The sequence below is a fragment of the Aulostomus chinensis genome, chromosome 1 (genome assembly GCF_037954235.1).
Source record: "Aulostomus chinensis isolate RoL2024-O1b breed Wild chromosome 1, RoL_Achi_v1.0, whole genome shotgun sequence".
Lineage (NCBI taxonomy): Eukaryota > Metazoa > Chordata > Actinopteri > Syngnathiformes > Aulostomidae > Aulostomus > Aulostomus chinensis.
The window spans coordinates 42,244,487-42,270,169 of NC_141320.1; the positions used below are offsets into that span (position 1 = coordinate 42,244,487).

General features: G+C 40.1%; 1 protein-coding gene across 1 annotated transcript in view; it reads left to right on the plus strand.

Moving 5' to 3' along the window:
- LOC147271704 (uncharacterized) overlaps nucleotides 1-25,683 on the plus strand; it is a 238,291-nt gene that overhangs the window by 166,107 nt on the left and 46,501 nt on the right. The gene's annotated exons all lie outside the window — the stretch shown is intronic.

The following is a 25,683-nucleotide window of genomic DNA, read 5'->3' on the forward strand; positions in this document are numbered from 1 at the left end:
AAAATGCAACAGTAATGTAAGTAATGTAAGGCGCAGGGAAGCAACCCTTTCGTCCATGGGGGTAAACCCCAACGTACAGGCGGAGAGTCGAGGGGCAACCAAAAAGCCCACCCCCGCCCTCCGCCTCTCACCCGGAGCAACTCAGGCAAAAGAGAAAGTCCAACCCCTCTCAAGGACTCGGGTTCCGGACCCAGAGCTATGTGTCGAGGTGAGGCCGACTATATCTAGCCGGTAACACTCAACCTCTTCCACCAGCTCCAGCTCCTTCCCCACCAGAGAGGTAACGTTCCATGTCCCAAAAGCCAGCTTCCATGTCTGTGGTTCAGACAGCCGAGGCACCCGCCTGAAACTGCCACCCAAACCACATTACACCGGACCCCTCCGGTTCCCCCGATGAGTGGTGAGTCCAAGGGAGGACGTGCCTGTGTCTCCTCTTCGGGCTGGGCCTGGCCGGGCCCCACGGACCAAGGCCCGGACACCAGGCGCTCGCTATCGAGCCACCACCCTGGGCCTGGCTCCAGGGCGGGGCCCTAGTGCCCCTCCGGGCAGGGTACATGTAGCACTTGCTGGATTTTCCATGAAGGGTCTGTTGAACCGTTCTTTGTCTGGCCCTTCGCCGAGAACCAGTCTGCCTTGGGTGACCCTACCAGGGGAAAAATGCCCCCGACAGCATTGCTCCTAGGGTCACTAGGGCACTCAAACTCCTCCACCACGGTAAGGTGACGGTTCCAGGAGGAGTAAGAGTTGCTACTAAACTCAATTTAATGCTACAGTGATGTCGTAAGAATTGCTAAGAAACTCAAAATGATGCTAACAGTAATGTAGTGATACTTGCTAATAAACTCAGTGATGCTTACAGTAATGTAGTAAGTGTTTCGAACAACCTCAAAGTGATGCTGACACTCATGTAGTGACAGTTGCTTCTAACCACAAAATGATGCGAACAGTAATGTAGTGATAGTTGCTAATAAACTCAGTGATGCTGACAATAATGTAGTAAGAGTTTCGAACAACCTCAAAGTGATGCTGACAGTCATGTAGTAAGAGTTGCTACGAACCTTTAAATAATGCAAAAGTAATGTAGTAAGAGTTGCTACGAACCTCAAAATATTGCGAAAGTGATGTTGGAAGAATTGCTAATGAACTCAAAATGATGCTAACAGTAATGGAGTGAAAGTTTCGAATAACCTCAAAGTGATGCTGACAGTCATGTATTAAGTGTTGCTACGAACCTCAAAATAATGCGACAGTAATGTAGTAAAAGTTGCTACGAACCTCAAAATATTGCGAAAGTGATGTCGGAAGAATTGCTAATGAACTCAAAATGATGCTAACAGTAATGTAGTGATAGTTGCTAATTAACTCAGTGATGCTTACAGTCATGTAGTAAGAGTTTCGAACAACCTCAAAGTGATGCTGACACTCATGTCGTGACAGTTGCTTCTAACCTCAAGATGATGCTAACAGTAATGTAGTGATAGTTTCTAATAAACTCAGTGATGCTGAGAGTAATGTAGTAAGAGTTTCGAACAACCTAAAGTGATGCTGAAAGTCATGTAGTAGGAGTTGCTATGAACCTCAAAATAATGCAACAGTAAAGTAGTAAAAGTTGCTTCGAACCTCAAAATAATGCGACAGTGATGTCAGAAGAATTGGTAATGATCTCAAACTGATGGGACAGTGATGTCGTAAGAATTGCTAATGAACTCAAAATGATGCTAACAGTAATGTAGTGATAGTTGCTAATTAACTCAGTGATGCTTACAGTAATGTAGTAAGTGTTTCGAACAACCTCAAAGGGATGCTGACAATCATGTAGTAAGAGTTGCTTTGAACCTCAAAATAATGCGACAGTGGTGTCAGAAGACTTGGTAATGATCTCAAACTGATGGGACAGTGATGTCGTAAGAATTGCTAATGAACTCAACATGATGCTAACAGTAATGTAGTAAGTGTTTCGAAAAACCTCAAAGTGATGCTGACAGTCATGTAGTAAGAGTTGCTTTGAACCTCAAAATAATGCGACAGTGATGTCAGAAGACTTGGTAATGATCTCAAACTGATGGGACAGTGATGTCGTAAGAATTGCTAATGAACTCAACATGATGCGAACAGTAATGTAGTAAGTGTTTCGAAAAACCTCAAAGTGATGCTGACAGTCATGTACTAAGAGTTGCTACGAACCTCAAAATAATGCGACAGAGATGTCAGAAGAATTGCTAAAGATCTCAAAATGATGCGACAGTGATTTAGTAAGAATTGCTAATGAACTCAAAATGATGCTACAGTGATGTCGTGAGAATTGCTCATAAACTCAAAATGATGCTAACAGTAATGTAGTGATAGTTGCTAATAAACTCACAGTGATGCTGACAGTCATGTAGTAAGAGTTGCTACGAACCTCAAAATAATGTGACAGTGATGTCAGAAGAATTGCTAATGATCTCAAAATGATTCGACAGTGATTTAGTAAGAATTGCGAATGAACTCAAAATGATGCTAACAGTAATGGAGTGAACGTTTCGAATAACCTCAAGGTGATGCTGACAGTCATGTAGTAAGAGTTGCTACGAACATCAAAATAATGCGACAGTAATGTAGTAAAAATTGCTACGAACCTCAAAATATTTTGACAGTGATGTTGGAAGAATTGCGAATGAACTCAAAATGATGCTAACAGTAATTTTGTGATAGTTGCTAATAAACTCATTGATGCGTACAGTAATGTAGTAAGAGTTTCGAACAACCTCAAAGTGATGCTGACAGTCATTTAGTAAGAGTTGCTAATGAACTCAATTTAATGCTACAGTGATGTCGTGAGAATTGCTCAACAACTCAAAATGATGCTAACAGTAATGTAGTAAGAGTTGCTACGAACCTCAAAATAATGCGACAGTGATGTCAGAAGAATTGCTAAAGATCTCAAAATGATGCGAAAGTGATTTAGTAAGAATTTCTAATGAACTCAAAATGATGCTAACAATAATGGAGTAAACGTTTCGAATAACCTCAAAGTGATGCTGACAGTCATGTACTAAGAGTTGCTACGAATATCAAAATAATGCGACAGTAATGTAGTAAAAGTTGCTACAAAACTCAAAATATTGCGACAGTGATGTCGGAAGAATTGCTCATGAGCTCAAGATGATGCTAACAGTAATGTAGTGATAGTTGCTAAGAAACTCAAAGTGATGCTGACAGTAATGTAGGAAGAGTTGCTACGAACCTTAAAATAATGAAACAATCATGTAGTAAGAGTTGCTACGAACCTTTAAATATTGCGACAGTGATGTCGGAAGAATTGCTCATGAACTCAAAATGATGCGACAGTGATGTAGTAAGAATTGCTAATGAACTCAAAGTGATGCTAACAGTAATGGAGTGAAAGTTTCGAATAACCTCAAAGTGATGCTGACAGTCATGTAGTAAGAGTTGCTGCAAACCTCAAAATATTGAGACAGTGATGTCGGAAGAATTGCTAATGAACTCAAAATTATGCTAACAGTAATGTAGTGATAGTTGCTAATCAAGTCAGTGATGCTTACAGTAATGTAGTAAGTGTTTCGAACAACCTCAAAGTGATGCTGACAGTCATGTAGTAAGAGTTGCTACGAACCTAAAAATAATGCGACAGTGATGTAAGAAGAATTGCTAAAGATCTCAAAATGATGCGACAGTGATGTCAGAAGAATTGGTAATGATCTCAAAATGATGCTAACAGTAATGTAGTAAGTGTTTCGAACAACCTCAAAGTGATGCTGACAGTCATGTACTAAGAGTTGCTACGAACCTCAAAATAATGCGAAAGTAATGGAGTAAAAGTTGCTACGAACCTCAAAATACTGCGACAGTGACGTCGGAAGAATTGCGAATGAACTCAAAATGATGCTAACAGTAATGTAGTGATAGTTGCTAAGAAACTCAGTGATGCTTACAGTAATGTAGTAAGAGTTACGAACAACCTCAAAGTGGTGCTGACAGTCATTTAGTAAGAATTGCTAATGAACTCAATTTAATGCTACAGTGATGTCGTGAGAATTGCTCAACAACTAAAAATGATGCTAACAGTAATGTAGTGATAGTTGCTAATAAACTCAAAGTGATGCTGACAGTAATGTCGTAAGAGTTGCTACAAACCTTAAAATAATGCAACAACAATGTAGTAAGAGTTGCTACGAACCTCAAAATATTGCGACAGTGATGTCGGAAGAATTGCTAATGATCTCAAAATGATGCGACAGTGATGTAGTAAGAATTGCTAATGAAATAAAAATGATGCTAACAGTAATGGAGTGAAACTTTCGAATAACCTCAAAGTGATGCTGACAGTCATATAGTAAGTGTTGCTACGAACCTCAAAATAATGCGACAGTAATGTCGTAAAAGTTGCTTCGAACCTCAAAATATTTCGACAGTGATGTCGGAAGAATTGTTAATGAACACAAAATGATGCTAACAGTAATGTAGTGATAGTTGCTAAACAACTCAGTGATGCTTGCAGAAATGTAGTAAGTGTTTCGAATAACCTCAAAGTGATGCTGACAGTCATGTAGCAAGAGTTGCTACGAACCTCAAAATAATGCGACAGTGATGTCTGAAGAATTGCTAATGATCCCAAAATGATGCGACAGTGATGTAATACGAATTGCTAATGAATTCAAAATGATGCTAACAGTAATGGAGTGAAACTTTCGAATAACCTCAAAGTGATGCTGACAGTAATGTAGAAAGAGTTGCTAAGAACCTTAAAATAATGCAACAATAATGTAGTAAGAGTTGCTACGAACCTTTCAATATTGCGACAGTGATGTAGGAAGAATTGCTCATGAACTCAAGATGATGCTAACAGTAATGGAGTGAAACTTTCGAATAATCTCAAAGTGATGCTGACAGTCATGTAGTAAGAGTTGCTACGAACCTTAAAATAATGCGACAGTCATGTAGTAAGAGTTGCTACGAACCTCAAAATATTGCGACAGTGATGTCGGAAGAATTGCTAATGAACTCAAAATGATGCTAACAGTAATGTAGTGATAGTTGCTAATAAACTTAGTGATGCTTAAGGTAATGTAGTAAGTGTTTCGAACAACCTCAAAGTGATGCTGACAGTAATGTAGAAAGAGTTGCTACGAATCTTAAAATAATGCAACAATAATGCAGTAAGAGTTGCTACGAACCTTTCAATATTGCGACAGTGATGTAGGAAGAATTGCTCATGAACTCAAGATGATGCTAACAGTAATGGAGTGAACGTTTCGAATATCCTCAAAGTGATGCTGACAGTCATGTAGTAAGAGTTGCTACGAACCTTAAAATAATGCGACAGTAATGTAGTAAAAGTTGCTACGAACCTCAAAATAATGTGACAGTGATGTCAGAAGAATTGCTAATGATCTGTAAATGATGCGACAGTGATGTAGTAAGAATTGCTAATGAACTCAAAATGATGCTAACAGTAATGGAATGAAACTTTCGAATAACCTCAAAGTGATGCTGACAGTCATGTAGTAAGAGTTGCTACGAACCTCAAAATATTGCGACAGTGATGTCGGAAGAATTGCTAATGAACTCAAAATGATGCTAACAGTAATGTAGTGATAGTTGCGAATGAACTCAGTGATGCTTCCAGTATTGTAGTAAGTCTTTCGAATAACCTCAAAGTGATGCTGACAGTAATGTAGTAAGAGTTGCTACGAACCTTAAAATAATGCGACAGTAATGTAGTAAATGTTGCTACGAACCTCAAAATATTGCGACAGTGATGTCGGAAGAATTGCTAATGAACTCAAAATGATGCTAAAAGTAATGTAGTGATAGTGGCTAATAAACTCAGTGATGCTGACAGTAATGTAGTAAGTGTTTCGAACAACCTCAAAGTGATGCTGACAGTCATGTAGTAAGAGTTGCTACGAACCTCAAAATAATGCGACAGTGAAGTCAGAGGAATTGCTAAAGATCTCAAAATGATGCGACAGTGATGTCACAAGAATTGGTAATGATCTCAAAAAGATGCTAACCGTAATGGAGTGAACGTTTCGAATAACCTCAAAGTGATGCTGACAGTCATGTACTAAGAGTTGCTACGAACCTCAAAATAATGCGACAGTAATGCAGTAAAAGATGCTAGGAACCTCAAAATATTGCAACAGTGATGTCGGAAGAATTGATAATGAACTGTAAATGATGCGACAGTGATGTAGTAAGAATTGCTAATGAACTCAAAATGATGCTAACAGTAATGGAGTGAAACTTTCGAATAACCTCAAAGTGATGCTGACAGTCATGTAGTAAGAGTTGCTACGAACCTCAAAATATTGCGACAGTGATGTCGGAAGAATTGCTAATGAACTCAAAATCATGCTAACAGTAATGTAGTGATAGTTGCGAATCAACTCAGTGATGCTTACAGTATTGTAGTAAGTGTTTCGAATAACCTCAAAGTGATGCTGACAGTCATGTAGTAAGTTGCTACGAACCTTAAAATAATGTGACAGTAATGTAGTAAAAGTTGCTACGAACCTCAAAATATTGCGACAGTGATGTCGGAAGAATTACTAATGAACTCAAAATGATGCTAACAGTAATGTCGTGATAGTTGCTAATCAACTCAGTGATGCTTACAGTAATGTAGTAAGTGTTTCGAATAACCTCAAAGTGATGCTGACAGTCATGTAGTAAGAGTTGCTACGAACCTGAAAATAATGCGACAGTAATGTAGTAAAAGTTGCTACGAACCTCAAAATATTGCGACAGCGATGTCGGAAGAATTGCTAATGAACTCAAAATGATGCTAACAGTAATGTAGTGATAGTTGCTAATAAACTTAGTGATGCTTACAGTAATGTAGTAAGTGTTTCGAACAACCTCAAAGTGATGCTGACAGTCATGTAGTAAGAGTTGCTACGAACCTCAAAATATTGTGACAGTGATGTCGGAAGAATTGCTAATGAACTCAAAATGATGCTAACAGTAATGTAGTGATAGTTGCTAATAAACTTAGTGATGCTTACAGTATTGTAGTAAGTGTTTCGAACAACCTCAAAGTGATGATGACAGTCATGTAGTAAGAGTTGCTACGAACCTCAAAATAATGCGACAGTGATGTCAGAAGAATTGCTAAAGATCTCAAAATGATGCGACAGTGATGTCACAAGAATTGGTAATGATCTCAAAAAGATGCTAACAGTAATGGAGTGATAGTTGCTAAGAAACTCAGTGATGCTTCCAGTAATTTAGTGATACTTGCTAATAAAATCAAAGTGATGCTGACAGTAATGTAGTAAGAGTTGCTACGAACCTTAAAATAATGCGACAGTAATGTAGTAAAAGTTGCTACGAACCTCAAAATATTGCGACAGTGATGTCGGAAGAATTGCTAATGAACTCAAAATGATGCTAACAGTAATGTAGTGATAGTTGCTAATAAACTTAGTGATGCTTGCAGTAATGTAGTAAGTGTTTCGAACAACCTCAAAGTGATGCTGACAATAATGTAGTAAGAGTTGCTACGAACCTCAAAATAATGTGACAGTGATGTCAGAAGAATTGCTAATGATCTGTAAATGAAGCGACAGTGATGTCACAAGAATTGGTAATGATCTCAAAAAGATGCTAACCGTAATGGAGTGAACGTTTCGAATAACCTCAAAGTGATGCTGACAGTCATGTACTAAGAGTTGCTACGAACCTCAAAATAATGCGACAGTAATGCAGTAAAAGATGCTAGGAACCTCAAAATATTGCGACAGTGATGTCGGAAGAATTGATAATAAACTCAAGATGATGCTAACAGTAATGTAGTGATAGTTGCAAAGAAACTCAGTGATTCATACAGTAATGTAGTAAGTGTTTCGAACAACCTCAAAGTGATGCTGAAGGTCATTTAGTAAGAGTTGCTAATGAACTCAATTCAATGCTACAGTGAAGTCGTGAGACTTGCTCATGAACTCAAAATGATGCTAACAGTAATGTTGTGATAGTTGCTAATAAACTCAAAGTGATGCTGACAGTAATGTAGTAAGAGTTGCTACGAACCTTAAAATAATGCAACAATATTGTAGTAAGAGTTGCTACGAACCTCAAAATAATGTGACAGTGATGTCAGAAGAATTGCTAATGATCTCAAAATGATGTGACAGTGATTTAGTAAGAATTGCTAATTAACTCAAAATGATGCTAACAGTAATGGAGTGAACGTTTCGAATATCCTCAAAGTGATGCTGACAGTCATGTACTAAGAGTTGCTACGAACCTCAAAATAATGCGACAGTAATGTCAGAAGAATTGCGAATGATCTCAAAATGATGCGACAGTGATGTAGTAAGAATTGCTAATGAACTCAAAATGATGCTAACAGTAATGTAGTGATAGTTGCAAAGAAACTCAGTGATGCTTCCAGTAATTTAGTGATACTTTCTAATAAAATCAAAGTGATGCTGACAGTAATGTAGTAAGAGTTGCTACGAACCTCAAAATAATGCGACAGTAATGTAGTAAAAGTTGCTACGAACCTCAAAATATTGCGACAGTGATGTCGGCAGAATTGCTACTGAACTCAAAATGATGCGAACAGTAATGTAGTGATAGTTGCTAATTAAGTCAGTGATGCTTACAGTAATGTAGTAAGTGTTCCGAATAACCTCAAAGTGATGCTGACAGTCATGTAGTAAGAGTTGCTACGAACCTAAAAATAATGCGACAGTTATTTCGTAAGAATTACTCATGAACTCAAAATAATGTGACAGTGATGTAGTAAGAATTGCTAATAAACTCAAAATGATGCTAACAGTGATGTCGGAAGAATTGCTAATGAACTCAAAATGATGCTTACAGAAATGGAGTAAGAGTTGAAACTAGAACAACAAACTGTCCTCTGATGGTTGGACAGGTTGGTTTGGTCCGTCCTCTCACTCATCATTAAAAGCCCTTATTACTCATCATTCATCCAATCTGACACTCACGTCTGCAGTGGGGAATCCCCAGCAGCCCGCGGCCCAAATGGAGCAGTCTCGGCCAATCACGTGGGGCCTGCACGACCACCAAATGGCTCGCAGGTGTCACTCTCAGCTCCAACCTCATGGCAGGCACAAGGCAGGGCGCCGTTGGTGAAGAGAGCCAAAGAGACACAGCTGAGCTGAGACAGAATGGAGATGAAGGACAGGAGGGACGACAGAGAAAAAGGAAACGTTAGCGAGACATTTTAGGAAAATTAGTTTAGTGGGGAAACGGTTCTTAGCCAAACTTGCTAAATGGAAGGACAACAAAAAACAAAGATCTTAACAAGAAAATTAGCACAAAATGAAACCCTGCAAGAGAAAGTAAATCAAGAACTAAATCTTCTTGAGGCTCAGGTCTTTAGTTCCAATGCTTGTAAATGACATCTGAATGCATTCACAACCCAAATCTGAGCAGACAGAAGCGTCCCAGTCAGGCCCAGTTTAGTTCCTCTAGAACATTCAGGGATACAGAACAGGGACCAACTCAGGCTGAGAGACACCGACTTGACATGAAAGCTGTTGAGGCCACAGTTGCTGATGAAGTGGTCAGATTTCTCCAGTGGTTCTTGGTTCAGGGAGCTGGAGCTGGAGCTGCTCTCAGGCACCACCAGGACGTAATCCTGGAGAGACAGAAGGAAGAAGTCCAGGCCTGACAGAGGAGAAGGAGGCACAGAGTCGAAACAGCAGATACGTGTGGGGAAAGGGAGAGGGTATCAGTCCAGCAGAGGAGCAGGAAACCTACCACCACAGGGCTCTGCCTGCAGGAACCTGCAGCTGAGGAGGACCTGGTGGTCCGGCACATCCAGAATGATCTGGTTTTCAGACACCGGCACGTTTCGGCAGCCGTAAGCGTGGGGACAGAAGGAGGCGTTGGCGTGGCCTGAAAGACACAAACAACCATCTCCATTTGAATGTTTCTCAAACAGCCGGAGCAGGAAAGCTAAGATGAATCAAAGATCCTCCACCCTGCCAGATCCGACCCTGGTAATGTAGACCTGCACAGGGTGGGTGGGGTGGAGCGGCTGGTGGTGGTGGAGGATGAAGACGTATCTGCCCAAAGCCTGGACACGGTGGAGTCCACCGCAGCGTTCTGAGTAGAAGGATGAGAGCGATGTTCAATGGTACATGTTTTCTTTCCTGAACCGCCGATGTTTCCAATCACGAATCTCAGTCATGAGATTTGAACATCATGAAGGAGTTCAAAAGTGTCAAACTGGGCCGGTCTCCATTTTATGAGTCCGGAGACCGAGGATAAAACTACAAGTCCCTGGTTCAGATTTGACTCGTCTGAATCCAAACACAGCAGCGTTCTTCCACCAGGCCAGATGAGTTGATCATGATAACAAGATATCTTCATGCTACTACAACACACAAACTCATCACCAGAAAAGACTTCATGGTGGAACAACAAATCTCCTCCCAATGGGAAAAACATTGAGTTGAACAATCAACTTTTCCATGATGACATGGAGAGCTTGGCAGCAGCAGCAGGCTTCCATTGGGGGCTGATATGCCAGCTCCACTTAGCCTTCTTTGGAATGGTTTCACCTGGAGTGATGCTGTTATTGAGACCTTTTATCTGGAACAACACCACCTGCATGGAGACTGAGGACTTCAACAGATGCAGATGTTGACCCAGAATAAATCTAAATATTCCAGATGTGTGAAATCAATCCAGCAGCAGTGGTGGGAGCGTCGTAAACTCACTCACTCAGCAGCCGTCAGCCTCCGTACCTGCACGGAGTCCAGCCTGATGTGGTCTCTGTTGTCTGCTCCCAGAGGTGGTCTGTCACCTCTGAACCAGGGGGCTCATCTCTCTGGTGGGAGGTCAGTGGAGGAGCTGCAGCGGGGGAGGCCAGGATGGGCTCCTGTAGGAGGAGCTCTGGCCCTCCTTCAGCACCAGCCAGTGGGAGGGAGTTTGGAAACGTGAGGGGACACAGGAGGAGCTACAGGGGGAGGGAAGGTGGATCAGAACCCTTCTAACAAGAGCGCTGAGGGGACACAGGAGGAGCTACAGGGGGAGGGAAGGTGGATCAGAACCATTCTAACAAGAGTGCTGAGGGGACACAGGAGGAGCTACAGGGGGAGGGAAGGTGGATCAGAACCGTTCTAACAAGAGCGCTGAGGGGACACAGGAGGAGCTACAGGGGGAGGGGAGGTGGATCAGAACCTTTCTAACAAGAGCGCTGAGGGGACACAGGAGGAGCTACAGGGGGAGGGAAGGTGGATCAGAACCCTTCTAACAAGAGCGCTGTCCCACTAATGTTCCTCAGCAGAATCCACCTGTCAGGGGGGAACCGTCCATGGGTGCTGATGCAGCGGACTGAAGGTTCAACGTAGTCCATGCTGAACTGGTCTTTAGGCACCAGGTGGACTTTGTGCTAAAAACAGCAGAAAAAAAAGACAAAAAGGGGAGAATTTCAACAAAAGTATGCAAATGAGCTGAAGATCAAAATACAAAAAGTAAATCAAGGGTTTTTTTTTCAAATAATTGCCAGCTATTTAGCTAAGAGAAGGACAAATGTCAATCAAGATGTCAGAATGGAACGATCCCACTGGCTTCTGGTCAAGGGAACCATGGAGATGCTAACTTCCTGTTGGACTATCAGGGTGTCTCATCCCTGACATGCTAACTTCCTGTTGGACGATCAGGGTGTCTCATCCCTGACATGCTAACTTCCTGTTGGATGATAAGCGTGTCTCATCCCTTACATGCTAACCTCCTGTTGGACGATAAGCGTGTCTCATCCCTGACATGCTAACTTCCTGTTGGACGATAAGCGTGTCTCATCCCTGACATGCTAACTTCCTGTTGGACTATGAGGGTGTCTCATCCCTGACATGCTAACTTCCTTTTGGACTATCAGGGTGTCTCATCCCTGACATGCTAACTTCCTGTTGGACTATAAAGCCTGATTAAAGCCTGATTTATGCTTCTGTGTCGAGTAGTATTCGTACCTACGCCGTCGACGCAGACCGTACGCCGTAGCCTGAGACGCGCCTCCAAAAAATCCTGCTTACGCATCGCGTCGACGCGTGGTGACGTCAACGTCGAGGACTGCGATTGGTCCGCTCAGAACGTTATTTCCGGTTCAGTCGCAGCACAACCCCGCCATTTTCAAAGTTTCTGTGGTGAAGGCTCCAAGAAAAAATGGACCAAGCTGAAGGATTATCGAGGAGGTGCTCAAGTACGACCACCTCTACAACGCCTCTTCGCGGCACTACAAAGACTGACAAATGGCCAACAATTGTTGTCTGTGACCGGAAGAAAACCAAGGAATCCGACAAGAGCCCCGTAAACAATACAAAGGCAAAGCCACACCCCCTAGCGGCTTGGCGGTGAATTGCAGAGCAACGCGTTCCCTCGACGCAGAATAAACCAGGCTTTCCAGTCGCACATGTTTTACGCCCCCGTGCCAGATAAGGACCCCCATCGGGCTGTGCCTCTCTGGAGGGAGCGCGTCTCACAGTCAGTCAGTGGAACCATGCGGATCCGGGCCGGAGCTGTGGGAAGGAGCGCCAATTGTATCGGGTTGTTGTTTTCTGGACTGCAGCAGAACAGGAGCAGCCGGGACTGGAATGTAGAAGTAGGTTATCTTGAAGTTGACTCAGTTATGGTGAACGATATTGTGGTTCAACACTTTAATGAGCTTTAAGGCAAACATATTTCATGAGGAAACAACGCCGGAATTGGACGGATTTCAGCGGCACACAACAACGTATCCGATACACCTCATTGGAAACCTGGTGGTCTAAGACTAAGAAACACCAGTCACCATGAAGAAAGGAACTTTTAGCTGAGCACTCATGTTCTTTTCTGCAGGTTGAATGTCGCATTTGTTGGACAGAAGCGTCTCATCTCAACAAAAGCACCTCTTCAGTGCTGAGGCATGATGGGGCCAGGCATGAGAATGAAGTCCCAGATCCACCAGGATGAACTCAGGTATACAGCCACTCTCCAACTGACTCACAGTTGCTTCATGGAGAATTAATTCCTATTCATTTCTTCTCTCCTTCATCTTGAACCATCCAGCTTCCAGGAAGCAGATGCTGGATGAGGCTCTGCTGAATTTCATCCTGAAGGACTGCCAGCCCCTCAGCACTGTTGAGAGGGAAGGGTTCAGGGAACTGGTTCAGGTCCTTGAGCCTCATATGTTTGCCAACCAGAAAGGTTTGTGTGGAAATGATCTAAAGCAGTAGTTGATATCTCCAGTTTATTTCATCTTTAATTTCAATGTATTGATTTACTCTGGGTGTCATTTTCAGACCATCAAACAAACGGTGGCCAAAAAGTACCAGGAGGAACGAGAAGGAGTGAAAAAGGAAGTCCAGCTGCCATGTGGACATCTGTGGACATGGAGGCTCCCTTGGCTCTGACCTGTCACTGCATTCGTGAGAATGATTGTGTTGGGAGTGCAAGACTTTCCACAAAGTCACCCTGCATCATTTTGAGGTTCGTAGCAACTCTCACTACATCACTGTCGCATCATTTTGAGGTTTTAAGCAACTCTCATTACATCACTGTTGCAACATTTTGAGGTTCGGAGCAACTCTCACTACATCACTTTGGCGTGATTTTGAAATTACGATCAACTCTCACTACATCACTGTCAGCATCATTTTGACATTTGTAGCAACTCTCATTTCATCACTGTAGCATCATTTTGAGGTTTGTAGCAACTCTCGCGACATTACTGCGGCATCATTTTGAGATTCGTAGCAACTCTCACCACATCACTGTCGCATCATTTCTCAGGTAAGTAGCAACTCTCATTACATCACTTTAGCATGATTTTGAAATTACTGTCAACTCTCAGCACATGTCTGTAGCATCATTTCTTAGGTTTGTAGCCACACTCATTACATCACTTAAGCATCATTTGGACATTTGTAGCAACTCTCATTACATCACTTAAGCATCATTTTGAGGATAGTCGCAACTCTCACGACATTACTGGAGCATCATTTTGAGATTCCTAGCAACTGTCATTACATCACTGCACCATCATTTTGAGGTTCGTAGCAACTCTCACCACATCACTGTAGCATCACTTCTTAGGTTTGTCGCAACTCTCATTACATCACTTAACATCATTTTGAGGAGCGTAGCAACTCTCACTACATCACTGTCGCATCATTTTGAGGATAGTCGCAACTCTCACGACATGACTGTAGCATTATTTTGAGGTTTTAAGCAACTCTCACAACATTACTGGAAGCATCATTTTGAGCATCGTAGCAACTCTCACTACATCACTGTCGCATCATTTCTTAGGTTAGTAGCAACTCTCACTACATCACTGTCGCATGATTTCTTAGGTTAGTAGCAACGCTCACCACATCACTGTAGCATCATTTCTTAGGTAAATAGCAACCCTCATTACATCACTGTAGCATCATTTCTTAGGTAAATAGCAATCCTCACTACATCACTGGAGCATCATTTCTTAGGGAAGAATCAACTCTCATTACACCGCTTTAGCTTTATTTTGAAATTACTATCAACTCTCACTGCATCACTGTAGCTTCATTTCTTAGGTTAGTAGCATCTCCCATGACATCACTGTAGCATCATTTTGAGGTTAGTAGCAACTCTCACAACATTACTGGAAGCATCAGTTTGAGCATCGTACCAACTCTGCCTACATCACTGTAGCATCATTTCTTCGGTTATAAGCAACTCTCATGACATCACTTTAGCATGATTTTGAAATTACTATCAACTCTCACCACAACACTGTCAGTATAATTTCTTAGGTTAGTAGCAACTGTCATAACATCACTGTAGCATCATTTTGAGGATTGTAGCAACTCTCACCACATCACTGTAGCATCATTTTGAGGATCGTAGCAACTCTCAATACATCTTTGTCGCATCATTTTGAGGATAGTCGCAACTCTCATTACATCACTGTAGCATCATTTTGAGGATCGTAGCAACTCTCAATACATCATTGTCGCATCATTTTGAGGATAGTCGCAACTCTCATTACATCACTGTAGCATCATTTCTTAGGTTTGTAGCAAATCTCGTTACATCACTCTAGCATCATTTTGAGATTCGTAGCAACTCTCATTACATCACTGTAGCATCATTTTGCGGTTCGTAGCAAACCTCACTACATCACTGTAGCATAATTTCTTAGGGAAGTAGCAACTCTCATTACACCGCTTTAGCATTATTTTGAAATTACTATCAACTCTCACCACATCACTGTAGCATCACTTCTTAGGTTTGTAGCTACTCTCATTACATCATTTTAGCATCATTTTGAGATTAGTGTCAATTGTCACTACACCACTGCCACCTCATTTTGAGGATCGTAGCAGCTCTCACCACATCACTGTCGCATCATTTTGAGGATCGTAGCAACTCTCACTACATCACTGTCGTATCATTTTGAGGATAGTCGCAACTCTCGGGACATAACTGTAGCATCATTTTGAGATTCGTGGCAATTCTCATTACATCACTGTAGCATCATTTTGAGGTTCGTAGCAACTCTCACCACATCACTGTACCATCATTTCCAAGGTAAGTAGCAACTCTCATTACATCACTTTAGCATGATTTTGAAATTACTATCAACTCTCACCACATCACTGTAGCATCATTTCTTAGGTTTGGAGCAACTCTCATTACATCACTCTAGCATCATTTGGACATTTGTAGCAACTCTCATTACATCACTGTAGCATCATTTTGAGGTTCGTAGCAACTCTCACCACATCACTGTAGCATCATTTCTTAGGTAAGTAGCAACTCTCATTACATCACTGTAGCATCATTTTGAGGTTCGTAGCAACTCTCACCACATCACTGTCGCATCATTTCTCAGGTAAGTAGCAACTCTCATTACATCACTTTAGCATGATTTTGAAATTACTATCAACTCTCACCACATCACTGTAGCATAATTTCTTAGGTTTGTAGCAACTCTCATTACATCACTCTAGCATCATTTGGTCATTTGTAGCAACTCTCATTACATCACTGTCGCATCATTTCTTAGGTTTGTAGCCACTCTCATGACATCACTTAAGCATCATTTGGACATTTGTAGCAACTCTCATTACATCATTGTCGCATCATTTTGAGGATAGTCGCAACTCTCAAGACATCACTGTAGCATCATTTTGAGGATAGTCGCAACTCTCATTACATCACTGTAGCATCATTTCTTAGGTTTGTAGCAAATCTCGTTACATCACTCTAGCATCATTTTGAGATTCGTAGCAACTCTCATTACATCACTGTAGCATCATTTTGCGATTCGTAGCAAACCTCACTACAACACTGTAGCATCATTTTGAGGATTGTAGCAACTCTCAATACATCATTGTCGCATCATTTTGAGGATAGTCGCAACTTTCACGACATTACTGTAGCATCATTTCTTAGGTTTGTAGCAAATCTCATTACATCACTAGCATCATTTTGAGATTCGTAGCAACTCTCATTACATCACTGTAGCATCATTTTGCGGTTCGTAGCAAACCTCACTACATCACTGTAGCATAATTTCTTAGGGAAGTAGCAACTCTCATTACACCGCTTTAGCATTATTTTGAAATTACTATCAACTCTCACCACATCACTGTAGCATCATTTCTTTGGTAAATAGCAATCCTCATTACATCACTGTAGCATCATTTTGCGGTTCGTAGCAACTCTCACTACATCACTGTAGCATCATTTCTTAGGGAAGAATCAACTCTCATTACACCGCTTTAGCTTTATTTTGAAATTACTATCAACTCTCACTGCATCACTGTAGCTTCATTTCTTAGGTTAGTAGCATCTCCCATGACATCACTGTAGCATCATTTTGAGGTTATTAGCAACTCTCACAACATTACTGGAAGCATCAGTTTGAGCATCGTACCAACTCTGCCTACATCACTGTAGCATCATTTCTTCGGTTATAAGCAACTCTCATGACATCACTTTAGCATGATTTTGAAATTACTATCAACTCTCACCACAACACTGTCAGTATAATTTCTTAGGTTATTCGCAACTGTCATAACATCACTGTAGCATCATTTTGAGGATTGTAGCAACTCTCACCACATCACTGTAGCATCATTTTGAGGATCGTAGCAACTCTCAATACATCATTGTCGCATCATTTTCAGGATAGTCGCAACTCTCATTACATCACTGTAGCATCATTTTGAGGATCGTAGCAACTCTCAATACATCATTGTCGCATCATTTTGAGGATAGTCGCAACTCTCATTACATCACTGTAGCATCATTTCTTAGGTTTGTAGCAAATCTCGTCACATCACTCTAGCATCATTTTGAGATTCGTAGCAACTCTCATTACATCACTGTAGCATCATTTTGCGATTCGTAGCAAACCTCACTACAACACTGTAGCATCATTTTGAAGTTTGTAGCAACTCTCAATACATCATTGTCGCATCATTTTGAGGATAGTCGCAACTTTCACGACATTACTGTAGCATCATTTCTTAGGTTTGTAGCAAATCTCATTACATCACTAGCATCATTTTGAGATTCGTAGCAACTCTCATTACATCACTGTAGCATCATTTTGCGGTTCGTAGCAAACCTCACTACATCACTGTAGCATAATTTCTTAGGGAAGTAGCAACTCTCATTACACCGCTTTAGCATTATTTTGAAATTACTATCAACTCTCACCACATCACTGTAGCATCACTCCTTAGGTTTGGAGCTACTCTCATTACATCATTTTAGCATCATTTTGAGATTAGTGTCAATTGTCACTACATCACTGCCACCTCATTTTGAGGATCGTAGCAGCTCTCACCACATCAATGTCGCATCATTTTGAGGATCGTAGCAACTCTCACTACATCACTGTCGTATCATTTTGAGGATAGTCGCAACTCTCGGGACATAACTGTAGCATCATTTTGAGATTCGTGGCAACTCTCACCACATCACTGTGCCATCATTTCCAAGGTAAGTAGCAACTCTCATTACATCACTTTAGCATGATTTTGAAATTACTATCAACTCTCACCACATCACCGTAGCATCATTTCTTAGGTTTGTAGCAACTCTCATTACATCACTCTAGCATCATTTGGTCATTTGTAGCAACTCTCATTACATCACTGTCGCATCATTTCTTAGGTTTGTAGCCACTCTCATGACATCACTTAAGCATCATTTGGACATTTGTAGCAACTCTCATTACATCATTGTCGCATCATTTTGAGGATAGTCGCAACTCTCAAGACATCACTGTAGCATCATTTTGCAGTTCGTAGCAACTCTCACTACACCACTTTGGCATTATTTTGAAATTAGTATCAACTCTCACCACATCACTGTAGCATCACTTCTTAGGTTATTCGCAACTGTCATAACATCACTGTAGCATCATTTTGAGGATCGTAGCAACTCTCACCACATCACTGTAGCATCATTTTGAGGATCGTAGCAACTCTCATTATATCACTGTAGCATCATTTTGAGGATAGTCGCAACTCTCGCGACATTACTGCGGCATCATTTTGAGATTCGTAGGAACTCTCATTACATCACTGTAGCATCATTTTGAGGTTCGTAGCAACTCTCACCACATCACTGTCGCATCAATTCTCAGGTAAGTAGCAACTCTCATTACATCACTTTAGCATGATTTTGAAATTACTGTCAACTCTCAGCACATGTCTGTAGCATCATTTCTTAGGTTTGTAGCCACTCTCATTACATCACTTAAGCATCATTTGGACATTTGTAGCAACTCTCATTACATCACTGTCGCATCATTTTGAGGATAGTCGCAACTCTCACGACATTACTGGAGCATCATTTTGAGATTCCTAGCAACTGTCATTACATCACTGTACCATCATTTTGAGGTTCGTAGCAACTCTCACCACATCACTGTAGCATCATTTCTTAGGTAAGTAGCAACTCTCATTACATCACTGTAGCATCATTTCTTCGGTTATAAGCAACTCTCATGACATCACTTTAGCATGATTTTGAAATTACTATCAACTCTCACCACAACACTGTCAGTATAATTTCTTAGGTTATTCGCAACTGTCATAACATCACTGTAGCATCATTTTGAGGATTGTAGCAACTCTCACCACATCACTGTAGCATCATTTTGAGGATCGTAGCAACTCTCAATACATCATTGTCGCATCATTTTCAGGATAGTCGCAACTCTCATTACATCACTGTAGCATCATTTTGAGGATCGTAGCAACTCTCAATACATCATTGTCGCATCATTTTGAGGATAGTCGCAACTCTCATTACATCACTGTAGCATCATTTCTTAGGTTTGTAGCAAATCTCGTCACATCACTCTAGCATCATTTTGAGATTCGTAGCAACTCTCATTACATCACTGTAGCATCATTTTGCGATTCGTAGCAAACCTCACTACAACACTGTAGCATCATTTTGAAGTTTGTAGCAACTCTCAATACATCATTGTCGCATCATTTTGAGGATAGTCGCAACTTTCACGACATTACTGTAGCATCATTTCTTAGGTTTGTAGCAAATCTCATTACATCACTAGCATCATTTTGAGATTCGTAGCAACTCTCATTACATCACTGTAGCATCATTTTGCGGTTCGTAGCAAACCTCACTACATCACTGTAGCATAATTTCTTAGGGAAGTAGCAACTCTCATTACACCGCTTTAGCATTATTTTGAAATTACTATCAACTCTCACCACATCACTGTAGCATCACTTCTTAGGTTTGGAGCTACTCTCATTACATCATTTTAGCATCATTTTGAGATTAGTGTCAATTGTCACTACATCACTGCCACCTCATTTTGAGGATCGTAGCAGCTCTCACCACATCAATGTCGCATCATTTTGAGGATCGTAGCAACTCTCACTACATCACTGTCGTATCATTTTGAGGATAGTCGCAACTCTCGGGACATAACTGTAGCATCATTTTGAGATTCGTGGCAACTCTCACCACATCACTGTGCCATCATTTCCAAGGTAAGTAGCAACTCTCATTACATCACTTTAGCATGATTTTGAAATTACTATCAACTCTCACCACATCACCGTAGCATCATTTCTTAGGTTTGTAGCAACTCTCATTACATCACTCTAGCATCATTTGGTCATTTGTAGCAACTCTCATTACATCACTGTCGCATCATTTCTTAGGTTTGTAGCCACTCTCATGACATCACTTAAGCATCATTTGGACATTTGTAGCAACTCTCATTACATCATTGTCGCATCATTTTGAGGATAGTCGCAACTCTCAAGACATCACTGTAGCATCATTTTGCAGTTCGTAGCAACTCTCACTACACCACTTTGGCATTATTTTGAAATTAGTATCAACTCTCACCACATCACTGTAGCATCACTTCTTAGGTATGTAGTAACTCTTATTACATCACTTTAGCGTGATTTTGAGGATTGTAGCAACTCTCACCACATCACTGTAGCATCATTTTGAGGATCGTAGCAACTCTCAATACATCATTGTCGCATCATTTTGAGGATAGTTGCAACTCTCATTTCATCACTGTAGCATCAGTAAGTAGCAATTCTTACTACATCACTGTCGCATCCTTTTGAGATCATTAGCAATTCTTCCGACACCACTGTCGAAACTTTCACTCCATTACTATTAGCATCATTTTGAGATCATTACCAATTCTTCTGACATCACTGTCGCATCATTTTGACATCTTTAGCAATTCTTCTGACATCACTGTCGCATTATTTTGAGGTTCGTAGCAACTCTTACTACATGACTGTCAGCATCACTTTGAGGCTATTCGAAACACTTACTACATTACTGCAAGCATCACTGACTTGATTAGCAACTATCACTACATTACTGTTAGCATCATTTTGAGTTCATTAGCAATTCTTCCGACATCACTGTCGCAATATTTTGAGGTTCGTAGCAACTTTTACTACATTACCGTCGCATTATTTTGAGGTTCGTAGCAACACTTACGACATGACTGTAAGCATCACTTTGAGGTTATTCGAAAGTTTCACTCCATTACTGTGAGAATCATTTTGAGTTCATTAGCAATTCTTACTACATCACTGTCGCATCATTTTGAGATCATTAGCAATTCTTCCGACATCACTGTCGCAATGTTTTTAGGTTCGTAGCAACTCTTACTACATAACTGTCAGCATCACTTTGAGTTTATTAGCAACTATCACTACATTACTGTTAGCATCATTTTGAGTTGTTGAGCAATTCTCACGACATCACTGTAGCATTAAATTGAGTTCATTCGCAACTCTTACTAAATGACTGTCAGCATCACTTTGAGGTTGTTCGAAACTCTTTCTACATTACTTTTAGCATCACTGAATTTCTTAGCAACTATCACACCATTACTGTTAGCATCATCTTGAGATCATTAGCAATTCTTCCGACATCACTGTCGCAATATTTTGAGGTTCGTCGCAACTTTTACTACATTACTGTCGCATTATTTTGAGGTTCGTAGCAACTCTTACTAAATGACTGTCAGCATCACTTTGAGGTTGTTCGAATCTCTTACTACATTACTGTAAGCATCACTGAGTTTATTAGCAACTATCACTACATTACTGTTAGCATCATCTTGAGTTCATTAGCAATTCTTCCGACATCACTGTCGCAATATTTTGAGGTTCGTCGCAACTTTTACTACATTACTGTCGCCTTGTTTTGAGGTTCGTAGCAACTCTTACTACATGACTGTCAGCATCACTTTGAGGTTATTGGAAACTTTCACTCCATTACTGTTAGCATCATTTTGAGTTCATTAGCAATTCTAACTACATCACTGTCGCATAATTTTGAGATCATGAGCAATTCTTCCGACATCACTGTCGCAATATTTTGAGGTTCGTAGCAACTCTTACTACATTATTGTTGCATTATTTTAAGGTTCGTAGCAAGTCTTACTACATTACTGTCAGCATCACTTTGAGTTTATTAGCAGCTATCACTACATTACTGTTAGCATCATTTTGAGTTGTTGAGATATTCCCATGACATCACTGTAGCATTAAATTCAGTTCATTAGCAACTCTAACTACGTGACTGTCAGCATCACTTTGAGGTTTTTCGAAACTCTTACTACATTACTGTAAGCATTACTGAGATTCTTAGCAACTATCACTACATTACTGTTAGCATCATTTTAAGTTCATTAGCAATTCTTCCGACATCACTGTCGCAATATTTTGAGGTTCGTAGCAACTTTTACTACATTACTGTCGCATTATTTTGAGGTTCGTAGCAACTCTCACTACATGACTGTCAGCATCACTTTGAGGTTATTGGAAACTTTCACTCCATTACTATTAGCATCATTTTGAGTTCATTAGCAATTCTTACTACATCACTGTCGCATCATTTTGAGATCATTAGCAATTCTTACTAAATCACTGTCGCATCATTTTAAGATCTTTAGCAATTCTTCTGACATCACTGTCGCATTATTTTGAGGTTCGTAGCAACTCTTACTACATGAATGTCAGCATCACTTTGAGGTTATTCGAAACACTTACTACATTACTGTAAGCATCACTGACTTGATAAGCAACTATCACTACATTACTGTTAGCATCATTTTGAGTTCATTCGCAATTCTTCCGACATCACTGTCGCATTATTTTGAGGTTCGTAGCAACTTTTACTACATGACTGTCAGCATCACTTTGAGGTTATTGGAAACTTTCACTCCATTACTGTTAGCATCATTTTGAGTTCATTAGCAATTCTTACGACATCACTGTCGCATTATTTTGAGGTTCGTAGCAACTCTTAGTACAAGACTGTCAGCATCACTTTGAGGTTATTCGAAACGTTCACTCCATTACTGTTAGCATCATTTTGAGTTCATGAGCAATTCTTACTAAATCACTGTCGCATCATTTTAAGATCTTTCGCAATTCTTCTGACATCACTGTCGCATTATTTTGAGGTTCGTAGCAACTCTTACTATATGACTGTCAGCATCACTTTGAGGTTATTCGAAACACTAACTACATTACTGTAAGCATCACTGAGTTGAATAGCAACTGTAACTACATTACTGTTGCTTTTTTTAAAGGTTCGTAGCAACTCTTACTACATGACTGTCAGCATCACTTTGAGGTTATTGGAAACTTTCACTCCATTACTATTAGCATCATTTTGAGTTCATTAGCAATTCTTACTACATCACTGTCGCATCATTTTGAGATCATTAGCAATTCTTACAACATCACTGTCGCATCATTTTGAGATCATTACCAATTCTTCTGACATCACTGTCGCATCATTTTGACATCTTTAGCAATTCTTCTGACATCACTGTCGCATTATTTTGAGGTTCGTAGCAACTCTTACTACATGACTGTCAGCATCACTTTGAGGCTATTCGAAACACTTACTACATTACTGTAAGCATCACTGACTTGATTAGCAACTATCACTACATTACTGTTAGCATCATTTTGATTTCATTAGCAATTCTTCCGACATCACTGTCGCAATATTTTTAGGTTCGTAGCAACTTTTACTACATTACCGTCGCATTATTTTGAGGTTCGTGGCAACACTTACTACATGACTGTTAGCATCACTTTGAGGTTATTCGAAAGTTTCACTCCATTACTGTTAGAATCATTTTGAGTTCATTAGCAATTCTTACTACATCACTGTCGCATCATTTTGAGATCATTAGCAATTCTTCCGACATCACTGTCGCAATGTTTTTAGGTTCGTAGCAACTCTTACTACATAACTGTCAGCATCACTTTGAGTTTATTAGCAACTATCACTACATTACTGTTAGCATCATTTTGAGTTGTTGAGCAATTCTCACGACATCATTGTTGCATTAAATTGAGTTCATTCGCAACTCTTACTAAATGACTGTCAGCATCACTTTGAGGTTGTTCGAAACTCTTTCTACATTACTTTAAGCATCACTGAATTTCTTAGCAACTATCACTCCATTATTGTTAGCATCATCTTGAGATCATTAGCAATTCTTCCGACATCACTGTCGCAATATTTTGAGGTTCGTAGCAACTTTTACTACATTACTGTCGCATTATTTTGAGGTTCGTAGCAACTCTTATTACATGACTGTCAGCATCACTTTGAGGTTATTGGAAACTTTCACTCCATTACTGTTAGCATCATTTTGAGTTCATTAGCAATTCTTACTACATCACTGTCGCATCATTTTGAGATCATTAGCAATTCTTACGACATCACTGTCGCATCATTTTGAGATCATTCCCAATTCTTCTGACATCACTGTCGCATCATTTTTACATCTTTAGCAATTCTTCTGACATCACTGTCGCATTATTTTGAGATTCGTAGCAACTCTTACTACATGACTGTCAGCATCACTTTGAGGCTATTCGAAACACTTACTACATTACTGTAAGCATCACTGAGTTGATTAGCAACTATCACTACATTACTGTTAGCATCATTTTGAGTTCATGAGCAATTCTTACCACATCACTGTCGCATCATTTTGAGATCATTAGCAATTCTTCTTACGTCACTGTCACATTATTTTGAGGTTCGTAGCAACTCTTACTACATTATTGTTGCATTATTTTAAAGTTCGTAGCAACTCTTACTACATTACTTTCAGCATCACTTTGAGTTTTTTAGCATCTATCACTACATTACTGTTAGCATCATTTTGAGTTTATGAGCAATTCTCACGACATCACTGTAGTATTAAATATAGTTCATTCGCAACTCTTACTAAATGACTGTCAGCATCACTTTGAGGTTGTTCGAAACACTTACTACATTACTGTTAGCATCATTTTTAGTTCATGAGCAATTCTTACTACATCACTGTCGCATCATTTTGAGATCATTAGCAATTCTTCTTACGTCACTGTCACATTATTTTGAGGTTCGTAGCAACTCTTACTACATTATTGTTGCATTTTTTTAAAGTTCGTAGCAACTCTTACAACATTACTTTCAGCATCACTTTGAGTTTTTTCGCAACTATCACTATATTAGTGTTAGAATCATTTTGAGTTTATGAGCAATTCTCACGACATCACTGTAGCATTAAATTGAGTTCATTCGCAACTCTTACTAAATGACTGTCAGCATCACTTTGAGGTTGTTCGAAACACTTACTACATTACTGTAAGCATCACTGAGTTTCTTAGCAACTATCACTACATCACTGTCGCATCATCTTGAGTTCATTAGCAATTCTTCCGACATCACTTTCGCAATATTTTGAGGTTCATAGCAACTTTTACTACATTACTGTCGCATTATTTTGAGGTTCGTAGCAAAACTTACTACATGACTGTCAGCATCACTTTGAGGTTATTCGAAAGTTTCACTCTATTACATTTAGCATTATCTTGAGTTCATTAGCAATTCTTCGGACATCACTGTCGCAATATTTTGAGGTTGTAGCAACTTTTACTACATTACTGTCGCATTATTTTGAGATTCGTAGCAACTCTTAGTACATGACTGTCAGCATCACTTTCAGGTTATTCGAAACGTTCACTCCATTACTGTTAGCATCATTTTGAGATCATGACCAATTCTTCTGACATCACTGTCGCATCATTTTAAGATCTTTAGCAATTCTTCCGACATCACTGTCGCATTATTTTGAGGTTCGTAGCAACTCTTACTACATGACTGTCAGCGTCACTTTGAGGT